The sequence below is a fragment of the Peromyscus maniculatus genome, chromosome 8 (assembly GCF_049852395.1).
Source record: "Peromyscus maniculatus bairdii isolate BWxNUB_F1_BW_parent chromosome 8, HU_Pman_BW_mat_3.1, whole genome shotgun sequence".
Lineage (NCBI taxonomy): Eukaryota > Metazoa > Chordata > Mammalia > Rodentia > Cricetidae > Peromyscus > Peromyscus maniculatus.
Window position 1 is genome coordinate 104,732,856 of NC_134859.1, and position 15,307 is coordinate 104,748,162.

Here is a 15,307-nt window from a genome sequence, read left to right on the forward strand (position 1 = left end):
AGTGCCCCCTCAGTGCTCCTCAGTGCCCCTCAGTACTCCCCAGTGTCCCTCAGTGCTCCCCAGTGCCCCTTAGTGCTCCCCAGTGCCCCTTAGTGCTCCCCAGTGCTCCTTTAGGACCCCGAGACTGATGCTGGCTGCTACGAACAGGTACAGATCCAAAGGGCAAAGGCAGGCAGGTAGGAAGGTGGGAGGGCAGTCTCCACAAGATCCCCCTTAAGTGGAGAGCTTTTCTGCAATATTAATCACGTGGCACCTGGATATCGTGTAACCACGTGGCCTGCTCTTCTAGACTTCAAACCCATCCTTCACTCTCGATGGTGTTTTTTCAAGGGCTCACAGTGGGAAAGGGGTAGCGGCTGGTTCCTCACTGTTCCCGGCTGTGGAGGATTTTCTTGTTCTGTCTTCATTCACCGAAACTGTGTGGTCCAGAAACTGCCCTCGCTCCTGCTCCCGTGGGGGCTGACAGCGCCTTGCATGGACTCTGGTGAGCCCTGATTTGGTCTGTGCAAGCCCCAGGTGGTGGGTGGGTGTGCAGTGTGAAGTTCTGGGTAGAACCCCTGGCAGCTGTACTGGACCAGGGCGTTCCTGTAGGTGGGACCAGCCCTTTGTTTTCAGTCATGTGGGGGTAAAGGGAGGGTCTGTGCTTTCATCCTGGATGGCTCCTTCCTGCCTGATGCTGCCCACCTCCTGGAAAGAGATGTTCTCAGCTCAGGTGTCCCTGGATGTCACCAGAATCAAAGCAGCATGTTCTCTGGCTTTCAAAACCCAGGAAAGAAGTTGTTGTTTCCTAAATGGAAAGGCACGGAATCAGCCTGGGAGAGGTCGTGGGAGACACTTCCCGAATACCTCAGAGTCCTTGGCAGTGTGAAGCAAGAACATTCATGCCTTGTCAAGACTCATTTGGTAGTTAGATTGTTGTGTGGTAATGAAGGTTAAGGAATGGGGGTATTCGACAGCCTACAGGAATAAATATCACACCAAGACTTGTGTGTGGAGGGGGTGTATCCATAAAGCACTTGCATAGAATGCCCAAGGCTCCAAGTTCCATTGCCAAAAACCAAAAAAGAAATCGCATCCCTTGAAGCATGGGGTAGTGGACTCTAGTTGTTGAGATAAATCAATCTGCCAGAGGAATTACTACCCAGGTGAGCATTCTGAAAGCTGCCAGAGCAGCCTAGCCAGACCCCCAACCGGCCTCAGAGGGAGGAGGAACTCACCTCCCTTAGATCTGGATGATCTAAGGAGCTGTGGGAGAGGACCAGGGAGCCAGTGCTCTGAGCCAGCTGCAGCCTGGGCCCTGGAGGGGTATGTAGCCTGGGCCCTGGAGGGGTATATAGCCTGGGCCCTGGAGGGGTATGTAGCCTGGGCCCTGGAGGGGTATGTAGCCTGGGCCTGCTGGAGACCTGCTTTGCAGGATGTCTAGTGGGTCTCCCACCCAGCTTCATGGACTTCTGCAGCTGTGAGCGAACTTTGGAATGTGATCCTAGGCTCTCCCTCTCCCATCTCTCCCTCTTCCCCACTTTTGGTTGCTAGGCTTGGACCCAGGACCACGCCCACACTACCTCAGCCACACCCCAGTTCAGTGAGGGGATATTTGTTTATTTCTCTATCCCACCTGGAGTGTGTATATGGGTGTGTGTGTGCATGTGTGTGTAAAACTCCAGGCCTTGACCATGCTAAGCAAGTGTTCAGCTGCTGATCCAGTCACATTCCTCATGAGCAGCTTGTTTTGTTTGTGGTTTTGTATGTGTGAGGCTGTTCATGTGCATGCTACTGTGTGTGGAGGTCACAGGTCAGCTCTCCACCTCTTTTTCTTTTCTTTTCTTTTCTTTTCTTTTCTTTTCTTTTTTTTTTTTTTTTTTTTTGAATACAGGGTCTTTCTGTGTAGCTCAGGCTGGCCTGGAACGCACAGCAATCCTCTTGCCTCAGTCTCCTGAGTGCTGGGACTACATGTGCGCACCTCCAAGCCCTACCCCTACACCCCATCTTTACAAAATTAGATCCAAAGCATCCTGTTTGGCATTTGTTAAGGGGATCCACCTAATGGCTTCTGTGTTTTCCCACTTTCCTGGGTTAAGGATCTTCAGGTCATCTGTATGTGGGGACACTCCAGGAGACTTGCAGAAAGCCAGCTGATGCCTCCATCAGACAGGCACGGGGGGTGGATGGTTGTTGTGTGGCTGTGAGGGTGCCTCTGTTTATTAGTTTGTTTCTTTTATGTGGGGTCTCACTGTACCCCAGGCCATCCTGGAGCTGACTCACTGTGTGGTTAACAAGCTGTCCACACAAGCAGCATGGGTGACTGATGAGGGTCATCACTTCCAGCAGAGCTGATGAATTATACAGAACATCTCGGGTCAAGCCTAAGACAAGCACTTTCCCGGTGGAGGGGGCCTGTCACTAGTGAATTGCTCAAAAGAGCTGGCCTCTTAGTGACCCTGGATATCTCCTTCTGAAGAAACACTGGAGAGATCTGGGGAATGTAAGTGTTCAGTTACTACAGAGCGGGGGGAGAGAGCCTGGCTTGAAGGTGTGACAGTTGATCTCCACTGTCAAATTGACTCGATTTAGAATTACCTAGAAGACAAGGCACACCTCTGAGCTGTACTGGGAGACATTTCCACAGAATTAATAGGGAAAGACTCACCCTGGATGTAAGCAGTGTGACTTCATGGGCTCGAGGTCTGGAAATAGAGGGGAAGGGGGAGAGTCGGCTGCGGTGGTTAATGCTGATTGTCAACTTAACAGGATCTCCCATCACCTAGGAGGTAAACCTCGGGGTTAACTGAGATGGGAGGGCCCCTCTGGTACCATCCATGGGTCCTGCCCCCCACGGCAGGTCCCCTGTAGGACACTGTCACAGTCTTCTGCCAAGTACCCAGGGCCGACGAAGCACAGCAGACCCCCCAAAGCAGTGAGACAGAGTAAATCCTTCCTCCCCTGAGGGATTCTGCCAGGGACAGTAAGAGGACTTCATATGGCGGCGCTCTGAGCCCTCCCTCGGACTGTAGCATTCTCACCCTGGAGATGACAAGCCACGGGAACGGAAGAACAGTTTGGCTTTTCACAGTGACGCCAGGAGGGGACAGCATGGCAAGACACCATGGGCAGGGCTGCTCTGGCACTGGCCAGTCCTGCACAAGGCTAACCCTAAGGTTCCTTTCAGCCCAGAACCAGGAACTGAAGGTTTGGGAGTTGGAGGCAAAGCTGTGTGTCATCGGGGGCAACTGGATGACAGGAATAACCGGATTTTTCCAGTCTTGGCTCATGATAGCCATGCCAGTGCCCATGTGGTGGGAGGTCTGTGGCACCCAGAGCCACGAAGGGTGAGGACAGCCAGCAGCTGCTCAAGGCACGGGAGTAAGTCCCCAGTGGCCCCTTTCTCACGTGGACGCTCTCTCACCACAGTGCTCCACGGCTCGTCTCTCCTCTCCTTCCTGAAGGTTATCTATGGCATCAGTCAGCTTCAACTGTGCATCCAACCAAGTCCCTCCGAAAGGGGAAAGGGATATGCTGAATAAATAGCTTCTGTCGACAGGCATACAGCGAGACTGTCCCATGCCAACAGGACTGTATGTCACCCTAATTACAAGGGGTGGTAGAGGAAGGCATGTGACTCACTAAAAAGGCTTCTAATCTCCACCCAGCGTGGGGACTGTCCTCTGAGCCTCCTACATTCTTGGTGAGAACGGACATTTTCTGTTATGTAATTTGATCCTGGGTGCCACCAAGCACAAAGGCAAGCAAAGCTCAGACCACTTCCAGCTTCAGGTTCAGGAATGTCACTCAACCTAGGGAGAGCCTTGGCCCCGACGGGGTCTGAGATAAGACATGCTTCCTAAGTCAAGATTATAATTATGCCTCCTTCCTGTAATTGTACTCATGTGCACGCTGGCACGCCTACAAGCCGGCCATCTAAAGCTGCCACCTATATTTGGTTTATAACACACACACACACACACACACACACACACACACACGCTGCTCCACAGTGCCTGTCATATTATTCAGAGTGCAGGCTTTGACTGGCATGTTAATCCCAGGGGACTTTAACTAGGATAGAAATAGCTAATACCTTCCAAGAACCATCCCGCTGCTGCCAACAAGATGAAGGCAGGCTGAGCTTTGCCAACCTACCAAGCAGGGTCCCCATGAGCTAGCTCACTGAAAAGAACAAACGACTACCTACGCTGAGGCAGGCAGGAGAAGCCAGAGGCCACCTGTCTTTGGAGTCATGGATGAATGCATGGGAAGAGTACCCAGTGCTCTTAGGAGCCAGAAGGATGGGTCTCAAATCCTCAGCATCAAGCAAGAAAGTTAGCCCAGGAGACAGTCCCCGGGAGTCAGGAGTTGCTGGGGAGAATAGTCGAGGTGTGGCTGAGGAAGCAAGAGCTGGGCCAGCAAGAGGACTCAGCTTTGCCACCAAGCCAGAGTACCGAACTTCAATACACAGGACCTGCACAATATACAGAAAGGAGAGAACCAAGTCCTTTAACTTGTCCTCTGACCTCTACATGCACTTAGTACCACCGCCACAGACACACACACACACACACACACACACACACACACACTATAATAAAAGGGAATGCATGTCTCAAGTATGGCAGTAATCAACATTCTTTTATCCACTTATGGGACTTTTTTAAAAGTATGTGTTTGATGACATAATATAAGCTGAGTGAACAGGAAAGTACCACCCGAGCATAATTGCAGACAACTAATGGTGTCTCCATCCAAACAAACCTTACGTTCCAACAGCACATACTTCTGCTACCGACGTCATCCTGGATTACATAAACTGGCAGGCTCACACCCACAGGTGCCGCCCACCCCTGCAAAGGCTGTGACGATCTGAGGAACGAAAGGCTCTGCAGACACGTTCTGATCCCACGCCAAGGAAAAGGCAGCAGCTCGGAACGTGAAGAATCTGACCTTGGCCTAACCTTCCCTCCGGATTAGCCTGTCCTGACAATGTCCTTCCTAGGACATTTCATTTTCCTGCCTAGAGGATCATCAATCAGAGATTCATCTTGAAAAACATCCTGAAAAGCGGACTTCAAAGGCCCTGGAGAAGGGGACCACTGGGGAGGGACTGTTGAACACCCCTGCCCCTGAGCACTGGGATTAAAGGTGCATGACACTGCACCCAGGTATTTTATTTATTTTTGATACAGGGTCTCATGGGCCCCCAGCTGTCCTTGAACTGGGTATGTAGCCAAGGGTGACTCTGACTTCTTTCTGCTCTTTCTGCCTCTGCCTCCTGGGCTGGGATCACAGGCATGCACGGGTTCACGTGCAGTTGAGAATGGACCCAGGGCTTCTGCACGCTACGCAAGCACTTTACCAACGGAGCCACACACCCACCCCCCGTCCATTTTATTTTATTTTATTTGTTGAGGATGAAACCTCGGGGCCTCCTGCATGCTAGGCAAATTCTTTACCACTGAACTACGTTCCCAGCCTCTGCCCCAGAGTTCTGGGCCCTTCTCACCAAATTCTTATTATAAATAAGCATTACCCTACAGCATAGACATCTGAAACCTGCTGGTCATCCGATGTGAGGCACAGAGTCAAGTGATCATGTGTTCCTGCAGGAGACTCTGTCATGGAGCATGTTCCTGTGAGGTGGCAGCAGGGACAGGGAGTCAGCTGGGCTGGCATGGACAGTGGGACAGGGAACTGGGTCCTGAAGAGGTGCTGAGGCAGAGCTTGGCAGCTTCCTGGGTGAGCCAAAAGTTCCCCAGTGTGACCGGGCCAGTGGTGGTGCCTACCCAGGGCCTGTAACACACATAAGTCGATGAGCTCTGCTTTCCGTCCTCAGCCCCTTGCTTGAGCTAGCTGGAGTGAACTCTGTTGTCTGCAACTGCCCCACCCCCACCCTCCTCCGCCCCTCTGGATGCGACAGACAGGGCACGGGTATCAGAAGACAGTGAGAACAAGCTTCTGGAAGTGAAAGGAGAGTCCGGGGAGCAATGAAGACATGGGCAAAGATTTTTGGATAACGGCCACCATTTGTTGAGGCCACATGGTGTACATCATCTTCAACGCTTCCTTTCCACAGCTGTAATAGAGACCTTACTATTCCCACGTGACCGGGAAGGGAACAAACCCAGAATGACATTAGGCCACACAGCCCCTAATGGTGAGAAACCCAGAGACTCAGACCCGGGTCCTCCCTCCGGGCTCCTAGCCTGCCCTCCTCTCTGACACTCCACACGGGCTGAGCCTGCCTGCAGAAAGGCTTGGGAACTGCTTTCCCACTCTCAGAGCCCAGACATCCAGCTAGACTGGAGACGCCACTGTTTACTCGTGTGTGACTGGACAGGTTAAGGCACTTGATGACCAAGATCCTTAGAACACAGATAGACTGGGCAGGTTTCCCAGAAGCGATGGCAAGCTGCAGAGACTCCATCACTGAGATGGCTCACGGGAGCTACTTACCACGTGCCTTCAGAGGCTGTGTTAGTTGTGTCTTGTTTTGTTTTTCTAGCAAAGGTCGGTGTGCTGCCTTTGTACTTAAGAATCTCATTTCATGCCTCTCTAATTGCCTTGTTGAAAAAAGATGGAAAAGAAGCAAGTATGCCTTGCATGGGGAGGCTGTGGGCGGCTTTATTCTTTCCTCCTTGCCTTTCTGCTTTGAGCACGTTCTACAACAAGCCTGTACACATGTTGCTTCTAGCTACAAAGAACAGAAAACCTGGACTCTGAGTGGGTTGCAGAGAAAATCTAGACTCCAAGTGGCTTGCACATCAAGAGCTCTGATGGTTTGCATGATAGGAAGCCTAGCAACAGGGGCCCTGGGCACCGCCACCAAAGACGTCCTTTGTTCCTCTGGGCCTCCCTTGTGGACAAGACTGGCTGTGGCAGTCCAGGAATCAGAGTGACAATAGGACCTTCCTTCTTGTTTTTTTTTTGTTTGTTTTTTTTTCCCTAAGAGTCCCTGGTGCCTCTCATACTGGGTCACTCTCTTCTAAGTGAGTCCGATAACAGGCTTTTTCTTTTGGGCCACCAACCAGCTCCCAAATCATGATACAGAGACTTAATATTGGGTATGAATGTTCAGCCTTATCTTAGGCTTGTCCCGCTAGCTCTTATAACTTAACCTGTTTCTCTTCATCTACGATTTGCCTCGGGGCTTTTTACCTTTCTTTCCTCCTGTGTGTCCTGCTCCATCTAGCAGTCTGACCCCAGGCATCTCCCTCTTCTTCTCCCTCATTCTCTTCTCCTTCTTCTCTCCTCATACTTATTCTCTCTGCCCACCAGCCCCGCCTATCCCTCTCCTGCCTAGCTATTGGCCGGTCAGCTTTTTGTTAGACCAATCAGGTGCCTTAGGCAGGCAAGTGAAACAAATGCAACACATCTTTACATAATTAAACAAAGGCAGGAGAAGCAACTGTAACACATCTTTGCATAGTTAAAGTACTGTCTCACAGCATCAATAAATGAAACACATCTTTACCTAGTTAAGTAATATTCCACAACAGAGTCCCTGGTAGGAGGTACTTTAGACTCTGGCCTCTCTGCTGGAGTCATCCACAGGTGAATGCCTGACCAAAGCTGTAGCCTTGAGAGACAGATGTGGGTGAGTAAATGTCTTGTAGCGGATCTGCGCTCCTGCGTGATGCGTTTGATTGTTGTTGTTTTTGGTTGGTTGTTGTTTCTGAGACAGGATGACCCTACACTTCTGATCCTCCTATTTCCATCTCCCTAGTGGATGTAGCCCAGTTGAGAGAGTACTTGCTTAACATCCATAGGATCCTGGGTTCCATTCTTAGCACTATAGGAACTGGATGTGGTGGTACACACTTGCAGCCCCAGCACTTAGGAAGAAACAGAAGAATCAGACATTTCAAGGTTATCTCAGCTACATAGTAAGTTTGCTCCCTTCTAATAGAAGGAAAGAAAAAGAAAGAAAGAAAGAAAGAAAGAAAGAAAGAAAAAAAGAAAGAAAGAAAGAAAGGAAGGAAGGAAGGAAGGAAGGAAGGAAGGAAGGAAGGAAGGAAGGAAGGAAGGAAGAAAGAGAGAAAACAAAGGACATTAGGAGCAGGCGGTGGTGGCACATTCCTTTAATCCCACCACTCAGGAGGCAGAGGCAGGTGGATCTCTGAGAGTTGGAGGCCAGCCTAGTCTACAGAGTGAGTTCCAGGCCAGCCAGGGGTACACAGAGAAATGCTGTCTTAAAAACAAAAAGAAAAGTAAATAAATAAAAAGTAAAATAAAATAAAAGCACATTAAGAAAAATAAAATAAAAATTTAGAAAAAAAAAGCCCTCATTGATCATTGTGAATATAATAATCCTCTGAGTGTCATATGGGGACAGTTAGAGTTCCCACTGACTCCAAAGTTCCACATTATCTACAGGGACTAAAGAGCCGGAGCTCCCAGGTCTTCAGTATTCCTAGGTGCAGCATGGACTCAGAGGTTCTCTAATGTAGCCCTGAACTGCCCAGAGGCTGGCCTCTAGGCAAGCCCTTCACGTACCCAGCACATTGTGAGGTAGGCAAACCTCTAAGTGGCCAGGACACAAGCAGGGGCCTTTGCTACTAGGAACAAGAGTGTTCCTTTCTTCTGGGTTCCTTCTGAGTTCTGGGTCTGCTGAAGGGTGAGCAGTCCAGCCTCGCTCGACCTTCCTCCAGCCTCCTTATGCTGCTTGGACAACATCAGTAGAAGAGGCCAGGTAGGAATGTGCATGTCTACACTGGAGACCAGCCCTAAGGTGAGGGCCCTTCTTCACCGCATCATGGTGGCTACAGGAAGAGAAGCAGAAATGTGTCCTGTCCCTCTAGCATCGTGGCTACAAGAAAGATGTGTCTAATTCCTAATGTCTGTACCTGGGAAGCCACCCAAGGATCTCAAGATCGTTGTGGATTTAGGAGCCAGGTATGGTGGCACAGTTCAGATGGTTGATGGCCTTATCAGAGAAAAGAGGCAGAGAGACAGCCTGAAGTGATGGGGCCACTTGCCAAGAAATTGTGTGGGATCAGTAGAAACCGGTCACGGTTATTCTAGAAGCTGATCCCATTGTCGTCTTAGGAACGAATGTACTTCTGCTGCTCTAAGCCGTCAGATTTGTGGCTCTCTGTTAGGCTTCAGGATGAAACCGGTTCACCCACCACAGTGTTTCCCAAGGCTCTGTGGCAGAGTGGCTGCTGCCTGCTGTGTGAAGTTCAAAGCGGCCCTCGGTGTCCCGGGGGCATGGAGGAAGGTCAGGAAGGCTCTTGGTTTTACGTCAGTGTGGTTATACATTGCTGGGATACAGTGAGCCCCCTGCTAATGAATGTCCCACAGGACATTGGCGGTCACAAGTCAGTGGCAGTCTAGCACCAGACCAGGGGCTCTGAGACTGTGATTTGCTATTTTAAAGTCGGGTGAGTTTTCTGACCTTGGAGAAGGTGGGAAACTGTGTACCCAGCCAGGCAAGGGAGCAACCTCTTTGTGAATGCCAAGTCCTCGTTGAGTTCAGACAGCACATAATTAATAGAAAGTGCTTTACAGAGCAGGACCCCTGTATTTTTTTCCAACCTGTCTATTTGAGAACCACGCACACAAACGCTGGTCCTTTCGCCTCATTCACTTGTTGGTTTTGGAACATTTTTCATATTGTTTTCTGTTTGGGAGAAATTTAAGACGGAGAAAGGATTTATTTAAATGTAGAGGGTGTTGTTAGTAACCAGCTAGAACAGTCGGCAGGGCGATAATAATAACCTCTGCGTACAGAACATTCTGGAGGCAGAAGCTGTAGGATGCGTGGCTGTGGGAAGTATTTACAAAGTGGTTTTTGTGGGTTTTTTTTTTTATACAAATGTTTTCTTTTCTTTTAAAAAAATTTTTTTTTCTGGACAGACGGTGATGGTGCATGCCTCCAATTCCAGCACGGAGGCAGAGGCAGGTGGATGGCTATGAGTTCCAGGCCAGCCTGGTCTATAGAGCAAGTTTCAGGATAGCCAGGGCTACACAGAGAAACCCTGTCTTGAAAAACAAAAACAATTTTTTTTTTCTGTCTGTAAAGGACCTGCTGCCAGGCCTGCGGATGGGGTCAACCCCAACGACCAACACATCAAAAGGCAAGAACTGACTCCTGCAAACTGTCTTCTGACCTCCGCAGGCTCACCATGACATGTAGGTGAACACACACACAAATAAATAACGTATAAAAATCTTAAAATAAAGCCGGGCGGTGGTGGCGCACGCCTTTAATCCCAGCACTCGGGAGGCAGAGCCAGGCGGATCTCTGTGAGTTCGAGGCCAGCCTGGGCTACCAAGTGAGCTCCAGGAAAGGCGCAAAGCTACACAGAGAAACCCTGTCTCGAAAAACCAAAAAAAAAAAAAAAAAAAAAATCTTAAAATAGTTGCAAATATATAAAAGTTCAGAGGACAGCTTGTAGGAGTTGGTTCTCTCCTTCCACTGTGGAGGTCCTAGGGATTGAACTCACAAACTAAAGCTTGTTGGCAAACGCCTTTACCAGCTGAGCCATCTTGCCATCCCCATTTCTTTCTTTCTTTTTAAAATTAATTAATTATAAGCCTGGTGGTGGTGGTGGCAGCGCACGCCTTTTATCCCGGCACTCGGGAGGCAGAGGCAGGCAGATCTCCGAGTTTCAGGCCAGCCTGGTCTACAGAGTGAGTTCCAGGACAGCCAGGGCTACACAGAGAAACCCTGTCTCAAAAAACAAAACAAATGATAAGGCTAATTATTATTATTGTATGAGAATGTGCAGATGCCGTGGTGCACATATGGAGGAGGTCAGAGGTCAACTTTGTGTGGTTGGTTTTCTCCTTCTACCTTTACGTGGGTTCTGGGAGCCAAACTCAGGCCCTCAGGCTGTGAGTGCTTTACCTGTCTGTCAGTTCTGCTCACCAGCCCCACAGACACAGTGAGGTATACTTTGTGACATCAAATTACATCAACATTTCATTAAAAGTTTCTTCTTCTTTTTTCCTCTGGAGGAGAAAATCCCTAAAAGTTGCTGTGGCCTTCACAGGTCCAGCCAAGGCCCCACCCAGGTCAGTATGAAATGAATGAGTATCATTATTCTCTAGAAGCCACACTTCACGGAGGGAACCTTTCCAGGGCAACGCTAGGAGCCTGGCCATGGCATGAGCCTCAGATGACCTGAACCGAAATCGTGTGTGGCCCGTGGTGCTCTGCCAATCACCCACAGGCAACTTCCAATTTCCTGGAAGAGACAGACCCGGCTCTTTGACAGTCTCCACACCTTCTGGGAGTGCAGGGGGTGGGGTGAGGGGGGGGGCAATGGGAAGAGGCGCTAGAAGGGTTTCAGGGAGAGGAAGCAGCCAAGGGCTGTGGCAGAAATGGCCAGGCTAAGGTTCAACTGAGTGTCTGTGCCAGGGCAAAGGCTGAACACCTTGAAGGAAAAGCTGCTTTTATTTCAGTTTATTTTTATTTTCCTGATGGACAAACTAAGGGTCTTATGTAGGGCAAGCAATTTACTGATGAGCTCCCCAATCGGCTCTTATGACACCCTCCTCTCTCTCCTTCTCCTTCATTTTGTTTGTCTGCTTGCTTTTGAGAGAGGTTTTAGCCCTGGCTGGCCTGGAATTTCCTATGTAGAACAGGCTCGTCTTACATGATCTTTCCATCTCGGGCTCCAGAGCACAGATCACAGATGTGCATCATTGTGCCTGGCTGAGCACTCGCCACGTCTTTCAACTCCAGTGCTTAGCCTGGTGTCCGGATAAGTTCAGCTTTGGAATCCAGGTTTGTCGAATTAACAAAGGACTGAATGAAGGAACAGATGAGCAGAGATGAAAATGAAGTTATTCTGAATGAAGGACAGTCAGGGACAGAATTCATAGAGGGAGGGCCACCGAGGGCAGCTTTAAGTGTGAACTGCTTTCCCTGATCAACATCGATCTGAGCAAGAGAGTAGGTACGTCAGTACTTTTGACAAAGACTCCTGCTTGCAATATGAGAGCTGCTCTGAGGAAGGATGGCGTAGACGGAGAAAACTCAACACAAACACTTTGCCTCTTTAGACCAAAATGAAATATTTTAAAACTATGTGAGACTGGATGATGCCTTTTGCAGATCTGGCTTCTTGGCCCGAAGTTTTGCAGCTTGGGAATGATGCAAGGCATTAGCTCAAGGCCGCTGGGTGGTTGCCAGGGCTCAATTAGGAAACCGTGCCTGTAGGGTAACCTACATTCACAGTATTTTTCCAGGCTGGAAACCTTGCCAGATGGCCCATGTCAAGACTCTGTCATGCCTTGCAAGGCTTCCTTTAACTCCTTTATCACCAGGTGGGAAGAGGGGCTCTTCTAGAAGTGGATCCACGATCAACACAGACACAAACACAATGTTGGTCCTATGTGTAATGATTCCAGAGTGGACAATGATTATCCCAGGCCTCTCTGAGAAGCCGGGATCATGATGTGTTCTTGATCCTTCGCAATCCAACATGGAATTGTTCATGCTTATCTCATTCTTTGGGCTGTGAAGAGGTTGGGGATTGACCTAGTGTGTTTCTCGGGTGACCCACCCCTAATCACAACCTCAGTACTCTTGAACTGCCAACTCCTTATGCTTTCATTGAGAGGATTCCTAATGAGACACATGGAGAAGATGGTGGTCTAGAAACCAGCATCCTTACCTCTGGTTGGGGAAGGTGTCACCTGCCATGGTACTGAGATGTTGAGGCCCATGAGGGTATGCATGGGCTGTTGATTCTGCATTCAGGACGTGAGCCAGAAGAGCCAAGGAATGATAGCCTCACACCCAGGCTTCTGCTGGGCAAGGGGTTAGCTCAACCCAGCAGCCCAAAGGAGCAAGCTGTGCTCCTCGCTACGGTTGCTGTGACTTGGGTCTTCTCAGCCTTTGTCCCACGGGCACCTGTCAGATAGGGCCTGACACAGCATCCATTGGGACCTCTGAGATGTTTAGGAACTCTCTCATGATGCCAAAACTCTGGGGAGAGGAAGAGACGAGGTGTGTACAGAGGACAGCCCAGAAGCAGCCGCCCTCCCCGGGTTGGCTACCTGAGGGACTCACACAGCATTAACCCGCCCTTGTCAGCCCACGGGTGACATCACTGACTCGGAATCTAAAGAAAGGAGAAGTACCACTTGAGCAACCCTGGCAACCCATGGACTGTTTGGGTGGTTCTTTTCTGGTTTTGTTTTCGTAAGAAGATGTTTTGTCACATGATTTTTCATCCTGTCTTGATTCCCATTCCCTCTGCGGCCCACTGAGGGTTGAGTCCCGATGAATTCCGTACTGCTAAGGATACACGGTCCTGTGATGGCCAAGCCCGAGAACTCTCTCCTATTCTGAGCAGCATCTTGGGCTTTGGCTCTGGTGAGGACACGTGACTTTCAACGCCTCCTTTGTGACCAGGACACTGCCTTCTCTCCTGTTTTCTGTCCTTCTGCAGCTGCTTAACAGCCTCTTCCCTGCTTCTTACCCATGATCCAGCCCCAACTTTCTCTTTCTCGAAAGGTTTATTTGATCTTTTAGTTACGTGTATCTCTGTGTGGGTATGTGCACATGCGTGCAGGTGCCCATGGAGGCCAAAGGCCTTAGATCCCCAGGAAAACATCCTCACCTTCTGCAGGCACAGGAGGTGCTCTTAACCACTGAGCAGTCTCTCCAGGCCCTATGAGCCAATTCCTTTTTGTTTGTTTTGAGATGCTCTAAGCAGGCTTAGCTGTCGTGGAACTCCATATGTAGACCAAGTTGGTCTACAACTCACAAAGATCCTCCTGCCTCAGTCTCCCAAATCCAGAATTCTGCCCTTGGCCTTCTCTTTGCCTCTGTGTGCTCATGTGTTGTGGAGTACTATTTTAAGATGTGTTACATTTGTTTATGCTGTGGAACATTTATTTAATGATGCAAAGATGTGTTGTGTTCTTTTATGTTGCTTTTGTTTAACTCTGTGAAGCTGTGTTACTTTGCCTTTCTAAAACACCTGATTGGTCTAATAAATAGCTGAATGGCCAATAGTGAAGCAGGAGAAAGGATAGGCAGGACTGGTAGGCAGAGAGTATAAATAGGAGGAGAAATCTGGAAAGAAGAGACCAAGAAGCAAGATAAGGAGAGGAGGATGTCAGTGGCCAGCTACCCAGGTACACAGCAAGCCATGGAATAAGAAGTAAAGAAAGGTATAGAGAACAGAGAAAGATAAAAATCCAGAAGCAAAAGGTAGATGGACAATTAGTTAAGAAAAGCAGGCTACAAATAAGCCAAGCTGAGGCCGGGCATTTATAAGGAAGAATTAGCCTCTGTGTGATTTATTGGGAGCTGGGTGGCAGCCCCCTAGGAGCAAAGAGTAAAACACTAAACTGCACTCATGTGTGCGTGTACATGCTATTAGGGGTCAAACAGTCACACCACTGACCTCATCTCATCCTTGGATGATCCTGCTTCATCATGTCCCCTCTGTGAGACCTCACTCAGCTCCCAAGCATGCTTCCGCCGTCTAGTTCTCCTATGACATATTTCTCTCTCTTTCTGAAAATGTCTTAAGTAGCCCAAGTTGGCCCTGAACTTGGTATGTAAGTAAGGATAACCTTGAACTTCTGATCTTCCTGCCTCCACCCCCCCCCCCAGACATGTGCCACCACGTCCAGCTTATGCAATGCTAGGGATGGGCAGGTGCTCTACACCTGAGCTACACCCTAGTCCTCCCTCCCTTTTATAGCGAGCATTTTCAAGCACGCATTCAAACTCAACCAGACTAGTTGCTTTCATTGTTAACCAGAGACTACTGGTTGCCTTCAGCATCCATCCTCTGCTCTTTCTAGATAACAGAACTATTCATTTTTACCCTGATATATAGCAACTTGGAATGTAGGTTACATATCCTTCCTTCCAGTTAAGTGTGCTCATGTGAATAAAATCTGGCCATAGATATAAGGGATATAAGGGAAGCCTCCCACCAAGAAAGTGCATTTCAAGACAGGATGGTTGATCTTAGCTCTTCCTCCTGTTGGCTACTTGGATGTGGAAGATTCCTTGTCATGATGGCAAGCAGCAAGACAGTGGGGACTGATGTCCCTAATCCATTTCCAATGAGACACTTGCATCCACATGGCTTAATCCTCAGGACTGAGACCTAAGTCTTCTTGTGCAAAAGTGACTCGCCATTTTTATTGTGGGAATTCTTGTTGCTTAATATGATGAGAGTCAGTGTTGGCCTCACAAGATTCATGTAGAATTTATTCTAGCATGAGATTCTTATTTTGGCAAAAATGGTGTGCTATGGGATGGTCTTTCCGTATGCTGTGAATATGCGTTGCTATGATTGGTTAATAAAGAAGCTGCTCTGACCTATAGCAAGTCAGGTTA

The 15,307-nt window shown here is 49.1% G+C and overlaps 1 long non-coding RNA gene across 1 annotated transcript; it reads right to left on the minus strand.

Moving 5' to 3' along the window:
* Window positions 1-203: 203 nt before the first annotated feature.
* Window positions 204-3,701, minus strand: LOC143267055 (uncharacterized). The gene is made up of 3 exons (XR_013041993.1): window positions 3,404-3,701; window positions 2,648-2,684; window positions 204-787 (listed from the first exon to the last, which is right to left on the minus strand). It is a non-coding gene; the product is annotated as an uncharacterized LOC143267055 (long non-coding RNA).
* Between the last annotated feature and the right edge of the window lie 11,606 nt (window positions 3,702-15,307).